General features: G+C 40.6%; 1 long non-coding RNA gene across 2 annotated transcripts; it reads right to left on the reverse strand.

Moving 5' to 3' along the window:
- Window positions 1-8709: 8709 nt before the first annotated feature.
- LOC132501033 (uncharacterized) lies at window positions 8710-19318 on the reverse strand. 2 transcript variants are annotated; one of them, XR_009534114.1, is made up of 3 exons: window positions 19229-19318; window positions 18683-18790; window positions 8710-8836 (listed from the first exon to the last, which is right to left on the reverse strand). It is a non-coding gene; the product is annotated as an uncharacterized LOC132501033 (long non-coding RNA). The 2 variants fall into 2 exon arrangements; XR_009534113.1 differs by lacking the exon at window positions 19229-19318 and adding an exon at window positions 18921-19153.
- Between the last annotated feature and the right edge of the window lie 3004 nt (window positions 19319-22322).

Here is a 22322-nt window from a genome sequence, read left to right on the forward strand (position 1 = left end):
GTGGTGACTCTACAGAATGTAACTACTATGAATAATGACAATCAACTGTATTTGCTTTTTTACAAGGAGAAAAGGATTGAGTCTCTTTACAGAAATCCTCTGACCATCACAAACAAGTGAATTTATTTGGTCAACAAACAAGGTGGAGGGAATGACCAGTCCCCAGGTCCCTGAACTCATGGTCCTCCACTGAGTACACAGAGTTTACAACAGTCTGCTCAGATGTCCTTGGAATATTTTCCAGAAAAGTAAAAAGAGCAACCAAGTATCTTAATGCTTTCCAGCATATGGTTTCACTATGGGAAATCTAAACTTCACAGTAAAGTAAAAGCCAACTGTTTTCAACACTTGACTCTATTAGAAACATCACTATAAGTAACTGGTTTTTTAAACAACTATGAGAAAAACAAAATAACTTCTTACCTAAACCTCAGATCTGCAAAACTCTAAATGCAGATTCTTTATTAAAAAACAAATTAAGTATTAAAATGTAAATTGTACTGAAGTTATGTAGAATTCATTAAAAGATTAATATTAATCAAAACAACTCTTTACGGCTCAATAAATGCAAATAAAAAGGCATCAAAATTTGCTAATTATAACTTGAATCTTGTGTCCATTAATTATTTTTTTAATTTTTTAATTTCTTTTTTTTATACAACAGGTTCTTATTAGTCATCCATTTTATACACATCAGTGTATACATGTCAATCCCAATCTCCCAATACATCACACCACCATGCCCACCCACACGGCTTTCCCCCTTTGTGTCCATACGTTTGTTCTCTATCTCTGTGTCTCTATTTCTGCCTTGCAAACCGGTTCACCTATACCATTTTTCTAGGTTCCATATAATATGCGTGAATATACAATATTTGTTTTTCTCTTTCTGACTTACTTCACTCCGTATGACAGTCTCTAGATCCATCCACGTCTCAACAAATGACCAAATTTCTTTCTTTTTTATGGCTGAGTAATATTCCATTGTATATATGTACCACATCTTCTTTATCCATTCGTCTGTCGATGGGTGTTTAGGTTGCTTCCATGACCTGGCTATTGAAAATAGTGCTGCAATGAACATTGGGGTGCATGTGTCTTTTTGAATTATGGTTTTCTCTGGGTATATGCCCAGTAGCGGGATTGCTAGATCATATGGTAATTTTATTTTTCGTTTTTTAAGGAACCTCCATACTGTTCTCCATAGTGGCTGTATCAATTTACATTCCCACCAAGAGTGCAGGAGGGTTCCCTTTTCTCCACACCCTCTCCAGCATTTGTTTGTAGATTTTCTGATGATGCCCATTCTAACTGGTGTGAAGTGATACCTCATTGTAGTTTTGATTTGCATTTCTCTAATAATTAGTGATGTTGAGCAGCTTTTCATGTGCTTCTTGGCAATCTGTATGTCTTCTTTGGAGAAATGTCTATTTAGGTCTTCTGCCCAGGTCTGGATTGGGTTGTTTGTTGTTTTAATATTGAGCTGCATGAGCTGTTTATATATTTTGGAGATTAATCCTTTGTCCGTTGTTTCATTGGCAAATATTTTCTCCCATTCTGAGGGTTGTCTTTTCATCTTGTTTATGGTTTCTTTTGCTGTTCAAAAGCTTTGAAGTTTCATTAGGTCCCATTTGTTTATTTTTGTTTTTATTTCCATTACTCTAGGAAGTGGATCAAAAAAGATCTTGCTGTGATTTATGTCAAAGAGTGTTATTCCTGTTTTCCTCTAAGAGTTTTACAGTGTCTGGTCTTTTTTTTAAAAAAATTTATTTATTTATTTATTTTTGGCTGTGTTGGGTCTTCGTTTCTGTGCGAGGGCTTTCCCTAGTTGTGGCAGGCGGGGCCTCTCTTCATCGTGGTGTGCGGGCCTCTCACTGTCATGGCCTCTCTTGTTGTGGAGCACAGGCTCCAGACGCGCAGGCTCAGTAGTTGTGGCTCACGGGCCCAGTTGCTCCGCGGCATGTGGGATCCTCCCAGACCAGGGCTCAAACCCGTATCCCCTGCATTGGCAGGCAGACGCTCAACCACTGTGCCATCAGGGAAGCCCCGTAGTGTCTGGTCTTAAATTTAGGTCTCTAGTCCATTTTGAGTTTATTTTTGTGTATGGTGTTAGGGAGTATTCTAATTTCATTCTTTCACATGGAGCTGTCCAGTTTTCCCAGCACCACTTATTGAAGAGACTGTCTTTTCTCCATTGTATATCCTTGCCTCCTTGGTCACAGATTAGTTGACCATAGCTGTGTGGTCAACACTGTGTGGTCTCTGGGCGTTCTATCTTGTTCCATTGATCTATGTTTCTGTTTTTATGCCAGTACCATATTGTCTTGATTAATGTAGCTTTGTAGTATAGTCTGAAGTCAGGGAGTCTGATTCCTCCAGCTCCGTTTTTTTTCCCTCAAGACTGCTTTGGCTATTTGGGGTCTTTTGTGTCTCCATACAAATTTTAAGGTTTTTTGTTCTAGTTCTGTAAAAAATGCCATTGGTAATTTGATATGGATTGCATTGAATCTGTAGATTACTTTGGGTAGTAAAGTCATTTTCACAATATTGATTCTTCCAATCCAAGACCATGGTATATCTCTCCATCTGTTGGTATCATCTTTAATTTCTTTCATCAGTGTCTTATAGTTCTCTGCATACAGGTCTTTTGACGCCCTAGGTAGGTTTATTCCTAGTTCTTTTATTCTTTTTGTTGCAATGGTAAATGGGAGTGTTTCCTTAATTTCCCTTTCAGATTTTTCATCATTAGTGTATAGGAATGCAAGAGATTTCTGTGCATTAATTTTGTATCCTGCAACTTTACCACATTCATTGATTAGCTCTGGTGGTTTTCTGGTGACATCTGTAGGATTCTCTATGTATAGTATCATGTCATCTGCAAACAGTGACAGTTTTACTTCTTTTTTCCCAGTTTGTATTCCTTTTATTTCCTTTTCTTCTCTGATTGCTGTGGCTAGGACTTCCAAAACTATGTTGAATAATAGTGGTGAGAGTGCACATCCTTCTCTTGTTCCTGATCTTAGAGGAAATGCTTTCAGTTTTTCACCATTGAGAATGATGTTTGCTGTGGGTTTGCCATATATTGCCTTTATTATGTTGAAGTAGGTTCCCTCTATGCCCACTTTCTGGAGAGTTTTTATCATAAATGGGTGTTGAATTTTGGCAAAAGCTTTTTCTGCATCTATTGAGATGATCATATGTTTTTTATTCTTCAATTTGTTAATATGGTGTATCACACTGATTGATTTGCATATATTGAAGAATCCTTGCATCCCTGGGATAAATCCCACTTGATCATGGTGTATGATCCTTTTAATGTGTTGTTGGATTCTGTTTGCTAGTATTTTGTTGAGGATTTTTGCATCTATATTCAGCAGTGATGTTGGTCTGTAATTTTCTTTTCTTGTAGTATCTTTGTCCGATTTTGGTATCAGGGTGATGGGGGCCTCATGGAATGAGTTTGGGAGTATTCCTTCCTCCACAATTTTTTGGAAATTTGAGAATGATGGGTGTTAGCTCTTCTCTAAATGTTTGATAGAATTCACCTGTGAAGCCATCTGGTCCTGGACTTTTGTTTGTTGGAAGATTTTTAATCACAGTTTCAACTTCATTACTTGTGATTGGTCTGTTTGTATTTTCTATTCCTTCCTGGTTCAGTCTTGGAAGGTTATACCTTTCTAAGAATCTGTCAGTTTCTTCCAGGTTTTCCATTTTATTGGCATAGAGTTGCTTGTAGTAGTCTCTTAGGATGCTTTGTATTTCTGTGGTGTCTCTTGTAACTTCTCCTTTTTCATTTCTAATTTTATTGATTTGAGTCCTCTCCCTCTCTTTCTTGATGAGTCTGGATAACAGTTTATCAATTTTGTTTATCTTCTCAAAGAACCAGTTTTTAGTTTTATTGATCTTTGCTATTGTTTTCTTTGTTTCTAATTCATTTATTTCTGCTCTGACCTTTATGATTTCTTTCCTTATGCTAACTTTGGTTTTGTTTGTTCTTCTTTCTCTGGTGCCTTTAGGTGTAAGGTTAGATTGTTTGAGATTTTTCTTGTTTCTTGAGGTAGGCTTGTATAGCTATAAACTTCCCTCTTAGAAGTGCTTTAGAAGTGCCTCAGTTATTCTGCTGTTGATTCCTCCTAGTGTAGTTTTCATTTCAGTTATTGTATTGTTCATTTCTGTTTGTTTGCTCTTTAATTCTTCTAGGTCTTTGTTAAACATTTCTTGCATCTTCTCGATCTTTGCCTCCATTCTTTTTCCGAGGTCCTGGATCATCTTCACTATCATTATTCTGAATTCTTTTTCTGGAAGGTTGCCTATCTCCACTTCATTTAGCTTTTTTTCTGTGGTTTTATCTTGTTCCTTCATCTGGTACATAGCCCTCTGCCTTTTCATCTTGTCTATCTTTCTGTGAATGTGGTTTTTGTTCCACAGGCTGCAGGATTTTTGTTCTTACTTCTGCTGTCTGCCCTCTGATGGATGCGGCTATCTAAGAGGCTTGTGCAAATTTCCTGATGGGAGGGACTGGTGGTGGGTAGAGCTGTTGCTCTGGTGGGCAGAGCTCAGTAAAACTTTAATCCACTTGACTACTGATGGGTGGGGCTGGGTTCCCTCCCTGTTGTTTGTTTGGCCTGAGGCAACCCAACACTGGAGCCACCTGGGCTCTTTGGTGGGGCTAATGGCAGACTGTGGGAGGGCTCACGCCAAGGAGTACTTCCCGGAACTTCTGCTGCCAGTGTCCTTGTCCCCAAGGTGAGCCACAGCCACTCCCCACCTCTGCAGAAGACCCTCCAACACTAGCAGGTAGGTCTGGTTCAGTCTCCTATGGGGTCACTGCTGCTTCTTCTGGGTTCCGAGGCACCCACTACTTTGTGTGTGCCCTCCAAGAGTGGAGTCTCTGTTTCCCCCAGTCCTGTCAAAGTCCTGCAATCAAATCCCACTAGACTTCAAAGTCTGATTCTCTAGGAATTCTTCCTCCCCTTGCCGGACCCCCAGCTTGGGAAGCCTGACGTGGGGCTCAGAACCTTCACTCCAGTGGGTGGACTTCCGTGGTATAAGTGCTCTCCAGCCCGTGAGTCACCTACCCAGCAGTTATGGGATTTGATTTTACTGTGATTGCACCCCTCCTACCGTCTCATTGTGGCTTCTCCTTTGTCTTTGGATGTGGGGTATCTCTTTTGGTGAGTTTCAGCGTCCTCCTGTTGATGACTGTCCTGCAGCTAGTTGTGATTCTGGTGTTCTCACAAGAGGGAGTGAAAGCACCTCCTTCTACTTCACCATCTTGGTTCAGGGCCTATACTTGGGTCCATTAATTTCTAATGTTTTTTTTTTTTTTTTTTTCCTAAAAAGACGTAATGAATGAGGGCAATAACTTTAAAAACAAAGAGGAAAAATAAAAATTACAAACACAGCTATTGCAGTCATTCAACCAAATAGTTAAGTGGTGTGTTATTTTCCACTGTAAGCACAACTTGGTAGAGAGAAATTTATTCTCTCCCAGTCTGAGAGGACAGAAGTCTAAAACCAGTCTCACCAGGCTGAAATCAAGGTGTCAGCAGGATCACACTCCCTCTAGAGGAGAAACTATTCTTTGGCTTTTCCAGCTTCTGGTGGCTGATGGCATTCCTTGGCTTGTGACTTCATTACTTTTTGGTCACATTGCTTTCTCTTCTTCTGTGTCAGATCTCCTTCTGCCTCCTTCTTATCAGGATACATGTGATTGCATTTATAGTCCACCTGCATAATCCAGGATTATCTCCCTGCTTAATCATATCTGCAAAATCTTCTCTCTTTTTTTTGCCATTTAAGGTGACATTCACAGGTTCCAGGGATTGGGACATAGATATCTTTGGAGATGGGGCATTATTTAGCTTTCCACAAGTGGTAAACCTAATATTAATTATATCTATGTGCCAGTAACCTAACAAAATGAAAAACTAAAGAGAGGTGCCTATAAGAACACCCACCTCTGTCCCTGAGCCCCACATACTCCATGTCAATTGTGATTCTTTTATAGTAACGATGATAAAACATTTATCAAGAATCTGCCATGTGCCTGGTCCTGTTGTAAGTTCCCATGCATTGCCCCCAAAGGATCCTCACAACTACCCAATGAGGTAGGACCATCATATTTCCACATTTTACACATGTGGAAATGGAGGAGGCTAAATCCATGTTAGGAGAAAAGCAGAACCAGGGTTCAAAACTGGGGGCATCCACCTCCCATGACCCTGTCTCTGGTTCACTGGGAGTGCACCCAACTCCCTGGAAAGGAACGTCTCACAGGCAGGAGCATGTGCCGCTGCTGCAGGTGCCCAGAGAAACCACCAGCTGCAAAACTGGCTTGTGGACTCCAGCTCCAGGAGCTCCATGTTGCCCTAAAATAAAATATTGTACTGAGAGTGTCCCTTTAAATTTTAATGATAGCATAGCTATTCAGAAGATCATTTTAAGTTTACATGAGCATTCAGGTGAATCTTACCTTTCTGAAGGTGAATGTAGCAGATCTAACTAATCACTCCCTTTGATTCTGGATCCTAGGATCCCGGGAATAGCTATTGATGAGCACAGGCAATAACTGAGCCCATGGGGGTTAACGATGTTCACAGAACTGAGGGTTGCAGAAGCTGTGGATTCTTTTATATTTTATTTTTGTGGTGTAGGAGCAAGAGGGACCAGGAAAATGCCTGTTATTAAGACAACCAGTGATATAAGCCAGACTTTCTGGTCAAATGGATTAAATGACCTATAAAATGATTTTTCTGAGCCAAACGGTCCACTCAGTGTCCTGGAACACACTATCTCCTAGCCTGTGCTCGCATTGCTCTTCTTGTCTCAATTCCCACCTCCTTTCTGGTCATCCATCATCACATATTGAACACTTAGTATAGGAAAGGCATTGTGCTAGGTGCTGCCCATATGAAGGCAATTAAACAGGAGTCCTCCCAATAGTGGAATGTAGAATTAGGTAATGAAAAAAAAGTAGTCAGTTTTTTCCAACTCTCTTAAACTGGTTAGAGTTATTCACTCATTTACTCATTCATTCAACAAATATTTATTTGGCATCTTCTTTGTGCCAGGGATGAAGGAATTAAAAAATAAAAAGGTATCTAACCCAGCCTGAGAGAGAGGGTAGCTAATGCTTCTAGGAGTTACAGACTTTGTTTAAGCTGAAAGATGGATGGGAATTATCTAGATCCAGTTAGAAGAGGGTGTTTCAGGCAGTGGAGATCTGTAAAGTGGGGTGTGAAGGGACCAAGTAAGGAGTGGCAATGGATAGGGTGAGGAGTTAGGGCCAGAACTTGGAGTTGCTTGAAGACTATGTAAAGATTTCCAGACTTTATCTCAAGGTGGAAAAGGAGCTCTTGAAAATTTTTTGTTTACATTACAAAAAGCACACAGGCTCTGTACAATACATACAAACAGAAGTAAAAAGAGTACATTGTATATCTTCTACTACAACTTGACGGTGCAAGAGTTACTGCCTTTTAAGTATATAATGTATCTAAAAAGAAGGAAAACAATAAAAATTTTTTAAAAATTAATGCAGATTGTATCAATGTCAATCTCTTGATTGTGATACTGTACAAAAATTACCCAAAATATTACCATTGGAAGAAATCAAGTGAAGGGTATTGTTATTACTATTATTATTTCTCACAACAGTATGTGAATCTACAAAGATCTCAGAACAAACGTTTTTTTAAATGCACCACACACAAAAATAAAGGCAAAGACATCTTCACGGGAAGGAGAATACTGATATAGTAAAACAACACAATGGAACCCACTGATAGCTTCTGAAAACCAATGAAAACAATTCATCCTATGGAGCTTTAGAGGTGACTAAAGGTTCAGCTGTGGGTCTGTAATCCGCATTTCATTGCAAAAAAATCCTGGGAGTGATCAGAGCACTGATACAGGAAGGAAAAATGGAATGGCTCAGATAGCAATAAAATGTTACTAAGAGGAGTAATTGTGTGGTTGGGGAAAGAGGTGGCTGCTGGACTATGATTCCTAAGTGGATTTAGATGTGCCCAATGCCCAGCTTACTAGCAAATAAATTTATGTTCTTTCATTGGCTATTGTAGGATACAGTGCTCACCAGTGGCTTCCTCTCCTGCAGGAACTTCCAGTGATGTTTCTAGCAATGTTCCTTGGACACATATTGACACATGATATAAACCGTGTAACGAAATAAATACAAATATGGAGTAGGACATGCTCAGGCCCTAATATTCAATTCATAAGACAAAACATCCTATCACAAACAAGTCAGAGCTTACCAGCCTCTGGAAAGGTTTTTTTTAAAAAATTTAATTTTATTTTCTTTTATTAGTTTCTGCTTTATAACAAAGTGGAAAGGTTTTTAACAGTGGGAGTGATATAATCAAACTTGTCATTTAGAAGATCCCTCTGGCAGCGGTACAGACTACTTATTGGAAGGGGTGAAGATTCAAGGGAGAAACAGTAAGGACTTCCACTAAAGGGACAGGGGCAATGGAGAGGAGATAGATTCCAGAATTATTAAGGAAGCAAAAAATCTCTACCTCAACCATAAGAAATCCCCAGTAGAGCTTGGCCCTTGAATCTGCCAGGGTCAAATTTGGCTGTAAAACAGAAAACTCAAAATAACAATTGTTTAAACAAGATAGATGTTTATTTCTTTTATAAAAAGAAGTCCAGAGACATCAGTCCAGATGTGGTCTGGCGGCTCCAGTGTCACTGGGGAGTCAGGTTCCTCCTGTTCTTCTGATCTACCTTGCAAGTACATAGCTTCTGTCTTTAAAGTTACCTTTTGGTCCGAGATGGCTGCCAGAGCCCATCTAACTGGTCCACATCACTGGTAGTGCAAAGGAAGAAGGGAGAAAGCTGAGCCATCAACTTCTGCAAAGGCTTCTCCAGATCTCCACACATATTGATGTTTATATCTCACTGGCCAAAACCAATGGCTATACCTACTAATGAGGATGACAGGAAAATAATATATTCTAGCCCTGCTATCATTACCAGAATATCTGGAATGGATATTTGATGGATACTTAACAGTCTCTGTCATAGCCATGAATCAAGTGAGACACAGAGAAGGTGAGAATATCCTAGCCCTCCAGGGGATGAGTCACGGAGTTTGGTGGACACTGTGATGTGCCACCCAGGTCTCCTTCCATGAAGGACTTTTGCCTCAGCTGCAGAGAGCGTTGTCAACAGAGAGCTTTCACCTGCCAGCCCCTTCTGAGAGCCTCTGCACCCAAGGAGCCTAGACAGCTTATGTTCAATGACCTTCAATACAGGAATATAAGATGGACATCTTCATCCAACTGAGGACAACTCAGAAGAACTATGCTAGCTCCAGCTCTTTCCTTGGAGTTGGCTAAGACTACTGTCGGGTTACACTGTAGTTTGAATTTTCAAGCTGGAATCTAAACTCCACAAAAAAAAAAAAACAACAAAGTTCCCTTCTCTCGCCACAAATTTCTCTTTTTCCAGAAGTGACTCCTACTTCCTTGCCTCCCTTCCACAGCATGGATGCCATGTTCACTCTTTAATAAACCTCCTGTGTGCCAACCTCCAACTCAGAGTCCACTTTTCAGGCCAGCCAGTGTGGCAAGGAGGGAGGGTGTATCTACCTGAGGTGTCAGAAACTCTGGAAGGAGGCGAAATGTTCACATTTATTGAAAGTAGAGTGGGCTGAAAAGATGGAGACATGCCGCTGCATGCACATTTCCTTTTTTCTGTCTCCTGCTTGCTTCTCATGCCTGTCAGTGTGCATGTCTATAGCATCTGTTACATCACTTCCAATGTGTAACTATCCATCTAGGTTTGGATAACTAGATCCACAAACTTGTTAAAACTGTGTGTAAAGAAAAGAAAATGGCTGTTGGGTGAGAGCTGGGTCTTCCTAGATGGAAAGTGCCTGAGTGCCCACATGGTAGGACTTCCACTATCTCCAGCTACGCTTATTAGAGCCTTTTTTTAATTTTTATTTTTTGGTTTCTTTCTTGGTTCTTGGCTAGGTTCCAGATAGGTGAGATGGGACTCTAAATGCAATAAATAAGAGAGGGGAAAATTACTCTAATTTCGTGGCATTTTTGGTTCTAACTCAGAAGCCAATTTTCCTTACTCTGTCCGGAGCTTATAGAATTTAGCCTAAAACAGCCTGTCATCATAGACACCCGAATTCCTCTGGCATTCCATCTGCCCATTTGTGAAAGCTGGTCCACACAAATGTTCACTCAGGATGAAAATAGACCACCTGGGCACCCAGTTGTGTGTGAGGGGTGCTCATGACCATGGAGGAAAATGTCCCAGAGGGTCCAGAACTGCATCGTCACCCAGTTCTCAGGCAGGGAGTCCTACCCCCAAAACACTCCCTCCTCACCAGTGTGTACAGGGGACTGGCAAACATTACACTGCACCCAAAACTTCACAGTCAGAAATGTTTTTTCATTTCCATGACTCAGAGCAAACGTTATTCATATAGTGCCTCTGAATACACCCACTTCTGGAAAAAAAAGAGAAATTTGTGTCAAGAAATGATAACTTTGCCATCATTTCTTCCCGGAGTTTAGATTCTGGGTTAGGAAGCATCAGCTGCTAGTGACACAAGCCTGCGTGCTATGTGGCTTTTGAGGTTTGCCTACTCACAGATATCTGTGGCTCTTCCCACTTGTCTCTGTCAACAATTGACACTGTGGTCTTTATTTATCTGAATTTTTAAATATTGAATTTGTGATAGCACCTTTTCTCACAAAAGCACTTTTCAGGCAAGCAGTCCATAGCAGTTTCCTCCCGGTTTATTTTAGGGAAAAGTGCGAGAAGATCCGCTTCCTTTGAAAAACTCTAACTAAACTCACACAAGTCTGTAAATATATTTTCTCAGAGACTTTTATTCATCTTTGAATCTTCCAGGGTCTGACACCTGGAGTACAACAGACACTAAATGTTTGTTGAATGAATAAATGAATGAGTGAATGAAAGAAACAAATGACAATTACTGCATGAATAAATGAATGTGAGCTCAAGAAGCTTCCTGGTAGGAAGATAAAATTCGTTCCTGAAAGGTATAACACAGGAAAGACTGGATGCTGTGAGAAGGTGGGAGGGAATGATCACATCAGGTGAGATGAGTGATGTTCAATCAGGCTGTATCTGGTAGAGTCGCCAGGAGGGCTTTACAAATCCCAGAGCCCAACCTGTTAAATCAGAATCTTTCAGGGTGGACCCAGGCATTGGTGTTTTTTTAAAGCTCCTCAGGAGATACCAATGTCCAGCCAGAGTTGAGAGCCACTGAGACATGAGGATCAGAAAGAGATTCATAAAGGAAGTGGTTTTTTAAAACAACCTTTATGGATGGATAGAGTTTTGACTTGTAGAAATGAGCAGGAACTAGGGAAGATGTCTTGACCACCCTTCCCTCCCAACCACAATTCCAGACTGTCTATCCTACCTAATCCAGACAGATGCTGGCAACTGGTAAGGGGGCGCCTGTGCAGTCAAATGCCTTTTCCCCTCTGGGCCACCTAAGAGCCTGGCCACTAGTGTCTGAAGGACTCAGGTGAGGGTCTGAACACTGAGGATCTTGGGGGAGCTGGCCTGAGGGACTGCCCACCCCAGGGCATGTCTGTATCCACTGGTATATTCCAACTCAAGAGCTGAAAAGGGAAGTTAGTGATTTCATCCTTGAGGTTGGGATCTCATGAAAAGATGGGAAACCTAAAGTCTTCCTTCCTGTGGTGCCTTCACAGGGATCTGAAAACCCACTGTTTGCTCCACTGGCAGCCCCTGCAACAGAGACCACAGGGCCTTCCACTACTCTCAGAAGTGATGCTGCAGAAGGCTCTTAGCAACTATACCCAAACTCCAAGGATTAAACAAAGAAAAATAATACATCAGAGAAGGACAACAGCTAGAGAGAGAGAAATAATAAACAAAGCAATCAAAACATAAAAAATAAAGACGTAAAATTTTAGAGCTACTGGAGGAGATCGTCTACAAACTATACAAAACAATAACAGTAATAAAAGGTGCTGAGGAGGTTTTTAAAACACGTTCAGAAGACAGCCTAGAATTTAAATAGGCAAATGTGATTTTCAAATTTAAACAAATTGAGTTAAGTAAAGAGTAGGATAGTCAGTGTTGAGACAATTCAGGGCCTAGAGGATCAAGTGGAAGAAACAATTCAAACCACAGAACTGATGGCTTCCATAGGGAAAACAGAAATTCCAGAAGGAGAAGGAGGAACAGCTGGAGAGAGGCAACAAACAATGATGCAAGAAAATTTGGTATAGATGAGGAAAGATCAGTACCTGTCTTGCAAGTTTTCACCAAATTCTACCCCCAGGTGTATCTTGGTCAATTTCCAAATTCCAAAGGTAAAGCAATAAATCTTTCAGGTTTACAGGTAAAAAGAACAAGAAAGGAAAAGCACATTGGCACTCAACACTGCTGCATTGAAAACTAGGAGAGTAACATTTATGGACTTTTGAGAAAAAGGACTGCAACCTAGGATTCCTCTGCTGGCCAAGTTAGCCTTCATCTGTCAGCGAGAAAGAAAGATATTTGGGGCGTGTAAGAATTCAGGGAATAGATTATTCCCACGCCCTGTCTGGGAAAAATACTAAAGAAAGGGCTCTAATTAAACAACAAATGAATCATAGCAGAGACCTCAAGATCAGGAAAAAAGAATAAGTAAAAGAAAAGAGTAGTGAGCTATGATGCTTGCTATTTATATAAATATGTGTAATATCTAAATCCATAATAGTAGGTTGCCTGAGAATGTGTAATATAAATTCTAAATGAGGATTCTTAAAATAGGCAAGGAACATTCCAAGGAAATTCTAATAATAATAATAATAATCCAGAATGAAAAACTCTTTTGTATCTCAGCAAAACCCAGAAGTGGGAGACAGATGAGGCAACAAAGCAACAGCATTTATTATATCTCCTCTGGAGAGAGAAAGGCGAAGGAAGGAGGAAGATAAAGTCTTCTGAAAGAGAGTTAGTAAACATGAAAGCAGAGTGAACTAAATAGAAAAGAAAATCATATGAGACACTACTGAACAAATCCAAAGGCTTGTTCTTAAAAAGTTCAATGAAATTGATAAACCCTTCCCTAGTCTGTTTAAAGAAAAGTGAGAACAAAAAAGTAAACAAGAACGCTCCCCAGACGTGAGAGCCCAGAGCCACCTGCCTGCCAGCATCTGCCCTGGGACTCAGGGGCTCAGGGATGGGCTGGGTCGGGATGCTCCACCCTTTCCCACACGTCCCATCCCCCCACGTCCCAGATTTGTCTCAGCCACGTAGCCGACATTGGATCAAAAGCTGCAGATGACATCAACGGTCCCAAGAGCGTTGCTCTAATTAAGAATAATACACTAATTTTGGATGATTAAAAAATAAATAAATAAATAAATAATAAACAAGAACACCTGAAACACATAATGTTGTGTGTCAATTATACCTCAATTTAAAAAAATAGACAAAATTGGGAGTGAAAAAGAGCCATCATCACAGATACAGAAGAGATTAAAATAATTATAAGAATTTATTATATGCTAATTCTATGACAATAAATTTGAAGATCTAGAGGAAATTACCAAAATTAATCCAAGTGAAAACCTGAGTAACAATTTTAGTGGGAGAGAAAAGAAAGGTTGTTAAATGTCAACCATTAACAAGGGTATCAGGACAGATGGTTTAACAGCTCAGCTTTCTAATCTTCAAAGAATAGATAATATCAGTGTTAATTAATTTATTCTAGACCATGGAAAAAATTGAAAGCTTCTCAATTTATTTTATGAAGCAAGCATGATTTTAATGCTAGATAAAATATTAACAAATAGAATCTAGCCATGTGGCAAAAAAATAATACTGTAACTAAGCAGAGTTTATTCTAGGATTACAAAGCACAACGTCAAGAAATCTATCAACATAAACATTTTCATCAATAAATTAAAAGTGAAAAACCATACCCTATCAATAGTTCCTGAAAAGGCATTTGATAAAATTCAGCAGCCATCCATATTAAAGCTTTAAGGAAAATAAGAATGAAATGATAGTTGTTGTATATAATAAAGTCTCTTTATTAAAAACCAATAGCCAATATCATTCTCATTGGTCAAACACCAAAAGCACTTCAATTAAAATCAAATCCAGACAAAAATGCCCACTATTGCCACTGTAACTCAACATTTTCTTCAAGATTCAGAGATTAAAACAAATGTCATAAGGTAAGAAAATGAAGTGATTAGTACAAGCATGTGAAAGAAGAAATAAAGTATTGGAATATTTCTTTTTGCTCATGGTTTTATCTCTTCTTTTCAGATTTATGCCTGCTATTAATGTTCCTGTTTAACATTGCCTTGGAGGTTTTTAGAAAATATAATAAGAACATAAAATTAAGTAACTGACATAAATATTTGATAATATTTTCTTCCATTGACCACATGACTACATTCCTAGAAAACCCAGGAAACTCTAGTTTTAAGAAAACACTCAAATTAATGAAGAATTTGGTAAGGTGACAAATTTTACAGAAACGCATACAAAAATTAATCATTTCTCTATACTATCGCATGTTCACCTAAAAATAGAAATGAGAAAAATACTCAATTAATTTTAGTGACAAAATCTATAAAATATTGAGGGATAAATATAAAAGAAACATAAGACTATGGAAAAAAACCTTATGAAAAAAACCGAAACAAAATCTGAAGAATTTTAACACCAAACAACTTGTTCAAAGGAGTTAATATCTTAACAAATTCCTTCTCCCCCCAAATATAAAGGTAATACAATGCCAATTATAATCCCAGTAGTTTGTGGGTTTTTTTTTTTTTTGGCTGGGGTTTTAATAGGAATTGCATTATATTTGTATATCACTTTGGAGAGAATTAGTTATCTTTACTATGTTGAGGCTCTCAATCCACAGACATGGTCCTCCTCTCATTTATTTAGATCTTTGATTTCTCTCCACAGCACCAGCAGATTTTTTGATTGTAAGTAAATTGGTTTTGAAGTATAGTGTACATACAGAAAAGTGCCAAACCATAAGTGTGCCCATGTAACTAACATCCCCATAAAGACATATAACATAACCAGCACTCCTTAAGTTCCCCATCCCGTCCCCTCTCAGTGTCCCCCAACACCAAGGAGAAACCACCTACTATCTTGACTTCTAATACCACAGACTTACTTTGCCTCCAACACGTTTTGTTTTTTAATTGGATAAAATGTGCTTAGAACTTACACAGACAATAAATATTCAGAAGATAAGAAAAATAGGAAAAAGAATAACAATAAGAGACATCTAACCTTATCAGTATCAGAGCACTCCAAAAAGCTATAGTAATTAAATCATTGTGTATTAGTACAGGAAGAGACCAACAGTAAGAGGTACAGAATAGGGGATGAAAAAAATCAATCCCGGTACATGTGAGCATTTAATACAAAGCTGATAATTCAAGACAGCAGGGAAAGAATAGATTATTTAATAAATGATACTAGCTCAACTTACTAGAACAAGTTGAATCCCATCTTATGCTATATACAAAAACAAATTTTAGACATATATAAGACTTGTTACATTTGTATAAAATAAAACAATAAATAGCTTAGAAGAAAATCTAGGTAAATACATGGGTTGGGGAATCTTCTTATCAGAACAGGAAACCCAGAACCTCTGAAAGAAAGACATATGTGACTTAAATTGAAAATGCCACTAAGATAATACGTAAGTGATAGATTTGGAGGGAAAAAAGTTTTACAGATGACAGATAAATGATAAATAACAATACTATAAAAAGAGCTCCTACAAATTGCCCAATCAAAAAATGGGCAAAGACTATGAATAGATAATTCACAGAAAAGCAAATCCAAATTCTCAACAAACTTGAAAAGATGCTCAAGCTCACCAGTAGCCCACAAACTGCAAATTAAGTTTACAATGAAATATCACTTTAAGACGATCTGAATGGAAAATATTAAAACAAGAGTGATAGCGACTGTTGCTAGTAGGGGTGTGGGTAAAGCATTCTCCGTATTTTACTACTGAAAATATGATGTTTGGGCCTTTTTGAAAGCAATCTAGAAATATATAATAAATTTTAAAATACACATGCCCTTCAACCTTGGAATCTATTCGGTAGAAGCAAAAGCATCAGTACATAAAGATACAGGCTTAAGAATATTTATTGCTTCACAGTTTGTAGTGACAGAAACCTAAAACAGACAAATGTCTTTCAAGAGAAAGATAAATAATGGATAAATTATGAAAGAGTCTCATCATGAATTATTATGTAAGCCAACTCAAAACAATGAATTAGAACCATACCAGGTGACAGAGGGATTCCCACAAGGTATTTTTGAGTGAGAAACAGAATATGTACAAAATCCATGATCTAATTTTTCCAGAGAAAGCAATGAACTCCCCCAAACCCTACATATACAGAGATTTATCTATTTATCATCTATCCTCTATCTGATATATAATCTATATATCTATGTGTAAGTAATCTTATATCATTATATGAAGATGGAAAAAGTTAAAAGGCTATTAGCACCTGGTCATCTGGGGTAAGGGACTGGGGGAGAGAGCGGGTGGGATGGATACTTGAGAAGACTAAGAAATGAGAAGTTGCAGGGAATGTATGGATGGGAGTGAGTAGCTCCACTTATCTGAAGGGTACTTCAAGGATTCTGGGTATACTCAAAGTTTGAACTCCAAAGCTGCTGGTGGGGTCCTTTCCTGCAGGATACTAAGGCCAGACCCTCCTTAGAGGATGTGGATACAGGACATATCACAGAGAATGCCTCCTGTCCCTCCCACCATCTGACCTGGTGAAATCATGTCATGACAAATACCAAGGCCACTGTGAGGAACCCATAGTCTGGGATGTGCAGGACCTAATGCTGTGTTTAGGGTGAAGTGTTCCTGCGGGTCTCCTGCCAGGGGGCAATGGGGTAACTGTGGGATCACTGTATGTGTTTATGGAACCCAATAACCCCCAGGGACCTTATGGCCTAGTTTGGGTAGGTCAAAGTCCTACCAAAGTCCACAACTCAAGTTATTAAGAACAAACCCCAAGAGATTTTCACTTACTTCTCTTAAAGAACATTAAGGGGGGCTTCCCTGGTGGCGCAGTGGTTGAGAGTCCGCCTGCCGATGCAGGGGACACGGGTTCGTGCCCCGGTCCAGGGAGATCCCACATGCCGCGGAGCGGCTAGGCCCGTAAGCCATGGCTGCTGAGCCTGCGCGTCCGGAGCCTGTGCTCCGCAACGGGAGAGGCCACAACAGTGAGAGGCCCGCGTATCGCAAAAAAAAAAAAAAAAAGAACATTAAGGGATCCAATTCCTATTCCATATCGACCATCTTAAACTACCCTTTCTCAGGGTTTTACTTTGAGGTGATGAAAATGTTTCAGAAATAGATAGGTGGTGGTTCCACAACATGGTGAATGTAACTAAACGCCACTGAATTTTTCACTTTAAAAAGGATAATTTTATGCTATGTGCATTTCACCTCAATAAATTATTTAGAAAAAAAAAAGACCTTTTCTCTCCCAGCCTAAAACTTACTTTGTATCTTATTCTCAACTCTACCAAAAACGTTCCTGAAAGCCCAGTCCACAAACCCCTCCACTTTAGTTCCTTTTCTATTCCCTCCTGTTTCTTGTAGTCCTGGCTGCACCCATCCCTCTACCCCATGTCTCAAAATCCCAGGAGGCAGGCTGGCAAACATGGAATTCCACATGTGGGTGAGGAAAGAGGGGAGCTGAGGGGGGAAAGACACATTTTCCTTTACCAGGTGGTGGGAATGGGTGAGCCGAAGGCTGGTATTACTCATTAGTAAGCTTTGCCTCTTTCACATATGGGAGCATAAGGTAATTTGGGTACCAGCCGCCCTCAGCAGCCTGTCTTCCCCCACACTATGAGTCGCTGCCCCCGCCTGTCACGACAGCTTGTTCTCAGCCCCCCAAAGCCAAGGCCCTGTGACTGGGAGGCCCCATCTAAAGATTACTTTTGGATGGGGATAGGGAACCTCCCTCCTTTGGTGGGAGGGAGTCGGGGAGGGAGGGACAGATGGGAGAGCTCCACTGGGCAGCACGCAGTCTTGCAGAACAGGTGGTTTTGTTTCTTTTTCTCCATTTCATTTACAAAATTGTACCCTTTCCTAAAACAGCCTCAGGACTCAAGCACAACAAGCACAGGCACAGTGAGATGGCATTTAATCAAAATACAGAAATTTAAGCAGTCAACATCTTGATGGAGCAGCAGAAATCGCCGCAAAGTAAACATCCATGCAGCCATTTGACTGCTCAGCAACTGAGAGGACAGGACAGGAGACAGGCATGTCCCAGCTCAGCCGCTCACCCTGTTCACCCAGGGCAGGGCCGGAAGACAGGAACAGGCCAGTCCAGAGGGTCTGGGCCCCCAAGGCTCCAGAATGCCCAACTCCAGCCCCTACCTCAAATGAAGTTGGGTTTCCCTGGGCTATTTTATGGGTTAACTATGGTTTTAGGGAATCAATCTGTTAATATTACTAATACCAAAAAAAAAAAAAAAAAAACCACTTCTGAAAGTCATTATGGCACAGTAGAAAGAGCTTTCTACTCCATTAACTCCCACTCACCCCCCCCCCCCTTTTTTGAGCCAAATTAACTTAGGTTCAAATCCTGGCTCTGTCACTTACCAGCTGTGTTGAACTTGCACAAATCACGTAAATTCTCCAGGCTTCTGTTTGTTCATCTCTGGGGCAAGGTCAGCGTGATATCACTGGTTTACTGGGAATCTCAGTTCACTGGGGTCATAAACATGAAACGGTTTATTTTTCCTGAAATTGCTCCCAAACTCTCAAACCCTCCCATTTCTCACTGGGTAGCTGCTCCTTTAAGTGACAGATCAGCCCAATTCCATAGTGTTTCCGTCACCTTTTATCATTAAACGGTTATTTTCATTCCTTAAGATTCTGCCCTGTTCATTTTAAAATTTCAACCTTCGGTCCATTTCCAGTACTTTTCCTTCCCTCTTAAAACTGCAGAACGCCAATGAAATTAGAGTTCTAGATAAATAACGCTTTCATCTAAGTACCGCTCATTTTGTTTGCTAAATCTGGCAACCCTCCACCTTCTCCCAAGCACAGGCTTTAGGGAAGTGGTTCCCAATTCAGGCTGCTCATTAAAAATGTCAGTGCCTGGGTTCCGTTCCAGACCAGTTAAATCGGAATTTCTGGGCATACCAAGAATTTTTTTTTTTTTTAAGTTTCCCCGAGGGACTGGAACGCGCTCGGGGCTGACAGCAGCGCTTTGGAGGGGGGTGGTCCGGCTTCTTCCCGTTCTAGCAACGCCTCCCGCTTCCCAGCATGCACTGCGGCGGCGTGGGGGGCGGAGGATGGAGAGGCCGGTCTCGTTTTACGAGACTGTCGCTTGTAAGCTCGTAACCCTCTCAGCTGGTCACGACAGCGCCTCCACTTGACACCGAGGGGCCCTTTGTTCCCAGTGTATGGGCAGGCACCCAAATGCGGGCTCTCCTGTTACGTGCTCTGGAGGGCTCCGTGAGGGTCTTCCTACTGCCTACTCCCTCGTGTGGAGACGAGGCTTCAGCTCGCCCCCAAATCAACACTCTGCCGGAAGTAACCCCCCCCCGCCCCGACAGCTTCCTGCTGCTGAGAGCCCCCTCCCGCCCCGAGGCGCCCTTCCAAGGGGAGGGTACTGGCAAGATAGCTTAAACCACACTGCCTCCTACAGGCCAAGGTGACCTACAGGGCTCGTCTCAGCAAGCCGGCACTTAGCACCTGTTGTTCTCAGGTGAGGGTCCAATTCCAGCACCTCCCTCTGCACCCACGACCATGTTACCCTCATAATAACTCATGTTTGTTGAGATTTTCTGGGTGCCTGGCACTGTGCTCAGCTATTTATCTCCTTTAATCCTCGAAAACAGGGTGGGGAGATAGGATTCATTTCCCCACTTTTCCGATAAGAACTTGTGGCTAAGACAGTTTAAGTAATTTGCCGAAGGTCATGCAGCTAATAAGAATCAGAGTTCAAATTTGACTCCAAAGCCTTGCCTTTACCGCTATAATTTATAATCGTCCTACTGTAATGTAATTTATGAAACTTATCTTGGTTTCTGCTACACAGCAGCCGCTCAATAAATATTAGTTCTCTTCCTAGATAACCTCATACTGGAAATCTGTCATCAAGTACAGTTATATAACGTTCAGTCCAAGTTACTTGGAAACAATGTCAAGCTTTGTTTCATCATCCCCATGTATTAATCTATTAACTAATTCACTCTTTTAAAACATATACTATGTGTCAGGTTCTGTGCTAGTACCAAGATAGAGAACAAGAAAAATTTAGTATTAGTTTCTCTTGGCTGCTGCTACAAATTACCGCAAACTCGGTCACTGAACAGAAATTTATTATCTCACAGTTCTGGAAGCTGGAAGGCTGAAATCAAGATGTTGGCAGGGCCACACTCCCTCTGAAGATTCTAGGGGAACATCTCCTTGCCTCTTGCAGTTTATGGTGGCTCAAGGTGTCCCTTGGACTGTGGCTGCATCACCCAATCTCTGCCTTGGTCTTCACATGACCTTTTCCCTGTGTTTATGTCTTCTCCTCTTGCGTCTATAATAACACCTGTCATTGGTTCTGGGACCCATCCACGTAATCCAGGATGATCTCATCTCAAGGTACTTAATTACATCTGCAAAGACTCTTTTTACAAATACGGTCACATTCACAGGTTCCAGGAGTTAGGATGTAGACATATCTTTGGGGGGCGGGGGAGGGTACTATTTAACTCAATACAAAATTATAATGCAGTGTGTTGGAAATAACTTGTTTGGTCTTTGGAGTGAAAAGTACATGTGTTCAAACTCCACCCATGCCATTAGCTCAGGCAAATTACTCAAATTTTCTGATATGTTAGTTTGAGTCTTCTGAGAAGAAGATGCCACCTGGGATTAGATGTACAAGAGGTTTATTGGAGGAAATGCCTGTGGGATTCCTCAGGGATCCTCACTTGCATTTCACTGGATAGACTGTTCTGCATGATTATATCTAGCTGCTAGGGAGTCTAGAAAGATAAGTTTCCAGGCTTTATTGTACAGATAGGCAAGGGGGAAAGGGGATTTTGAGTATCTGATCCATAATACCTGCCAAGATAATACAATAATAGTGTCTACAGTGTCTGTGGTATGACATTTGGAAACTCCAGTTCCTATCGTGGAAGCAAAGTGCCTAAATCCAACTAAATCTGTGTTTGGGGATGAGGCAAAGGTCATCAAAGGGACTCTTGGAAGTGCATTGGTTTGCCAGATGAATGAGGGCATTTCAGGCAGAAGGTGTGCATATGCAGATCTGTGGGTCACAAGGGCCTGCTGAAGAAATGGCCAGCAATTTGGAAAAGTTAGACCATAACTAATGAGATAGAGAGTGTTGAAAAATGATGAAAAACACATGTCCCATATCAAGGCATTTGGATTTTGTGCTTTAAGACAGGGATGTCCAACATTTTGATTGTGTAGTTTTATTCAATAAAAATCTTTTTTGGAGTGTACACCCCTAGTGTATATTTATTTATTTATTTACCTATAATTGATATACTGCACTAATATGCCAGGTGGGTTATAAGTTGCACACTAGAGTATAAGCTCCCTGAGGGCAGGGAATTATTCTTTTATTCACTGCCTATCCCCAGTACCTAGATGGGCCCTGGCACAGAAAAATACTTAATAAATACTTATTAATGACAGAATGAAAATTTAATAGAAATTGTAATTCTAGATTTCTTCTTGCACCCCATGGATCATCTTGTTACACTTGGGATGCATGCAACCTCCCCTGGATTTCAGCAGTGTGAGTAATAAGAGTTTCTGAAGGGTTTGAAACAGTAACATGATGAGATCTCAGAAATATGATTCTGGAGTGGTGTGGAGGAGACCAGAATGCAAGTTAGCAGGTAGACTAGAACAGTAGTTCCTGAACCTCTAGGATTTCATGGACCAGTAATGGTAATAACAGTAGTATCATCAACTATTATTTTTTTCAATTTGTCAGCTTTTTTATTTTTCTAAATAAGGATTAAGGGGAAAAAGATTATTTGAGATTTTTTTTTTTTTTTTTGCGGTACGCAGGCCTCTCACTGCTGCGGCCTCTCCCGCTGCAGAGCACAGGCTCCGGACGCGCAGGCTCAGTGGCCATGGCTCACGGGCCCAGCCGCTCCGCGGCATGTGGGATCTTCCCGGACCGGGGCACGAACCCGTGTCCCCTGCATTGGCAGGCGGACTCCCAACCACTGCGCCACCAGGGAAGCCCTGAGATTTTATT

Source organism: Mesoplodon densirostris, chromosome 13 (genome assembly GCF_025265405.1).
Source record: "Mesoplodon densirostris isolate mMesDen1 chromosome 13, mMesDen1 primary haplotype, whole genome shotgun sequence".
Taxonomy (NCBI): domain Eukaryota; kingdom Metazoa; phylum Chordata; class Mammalia; order Artiodactyla; family Ziphiidae; genus Mesoplodon; species Mesoplodon densirostris.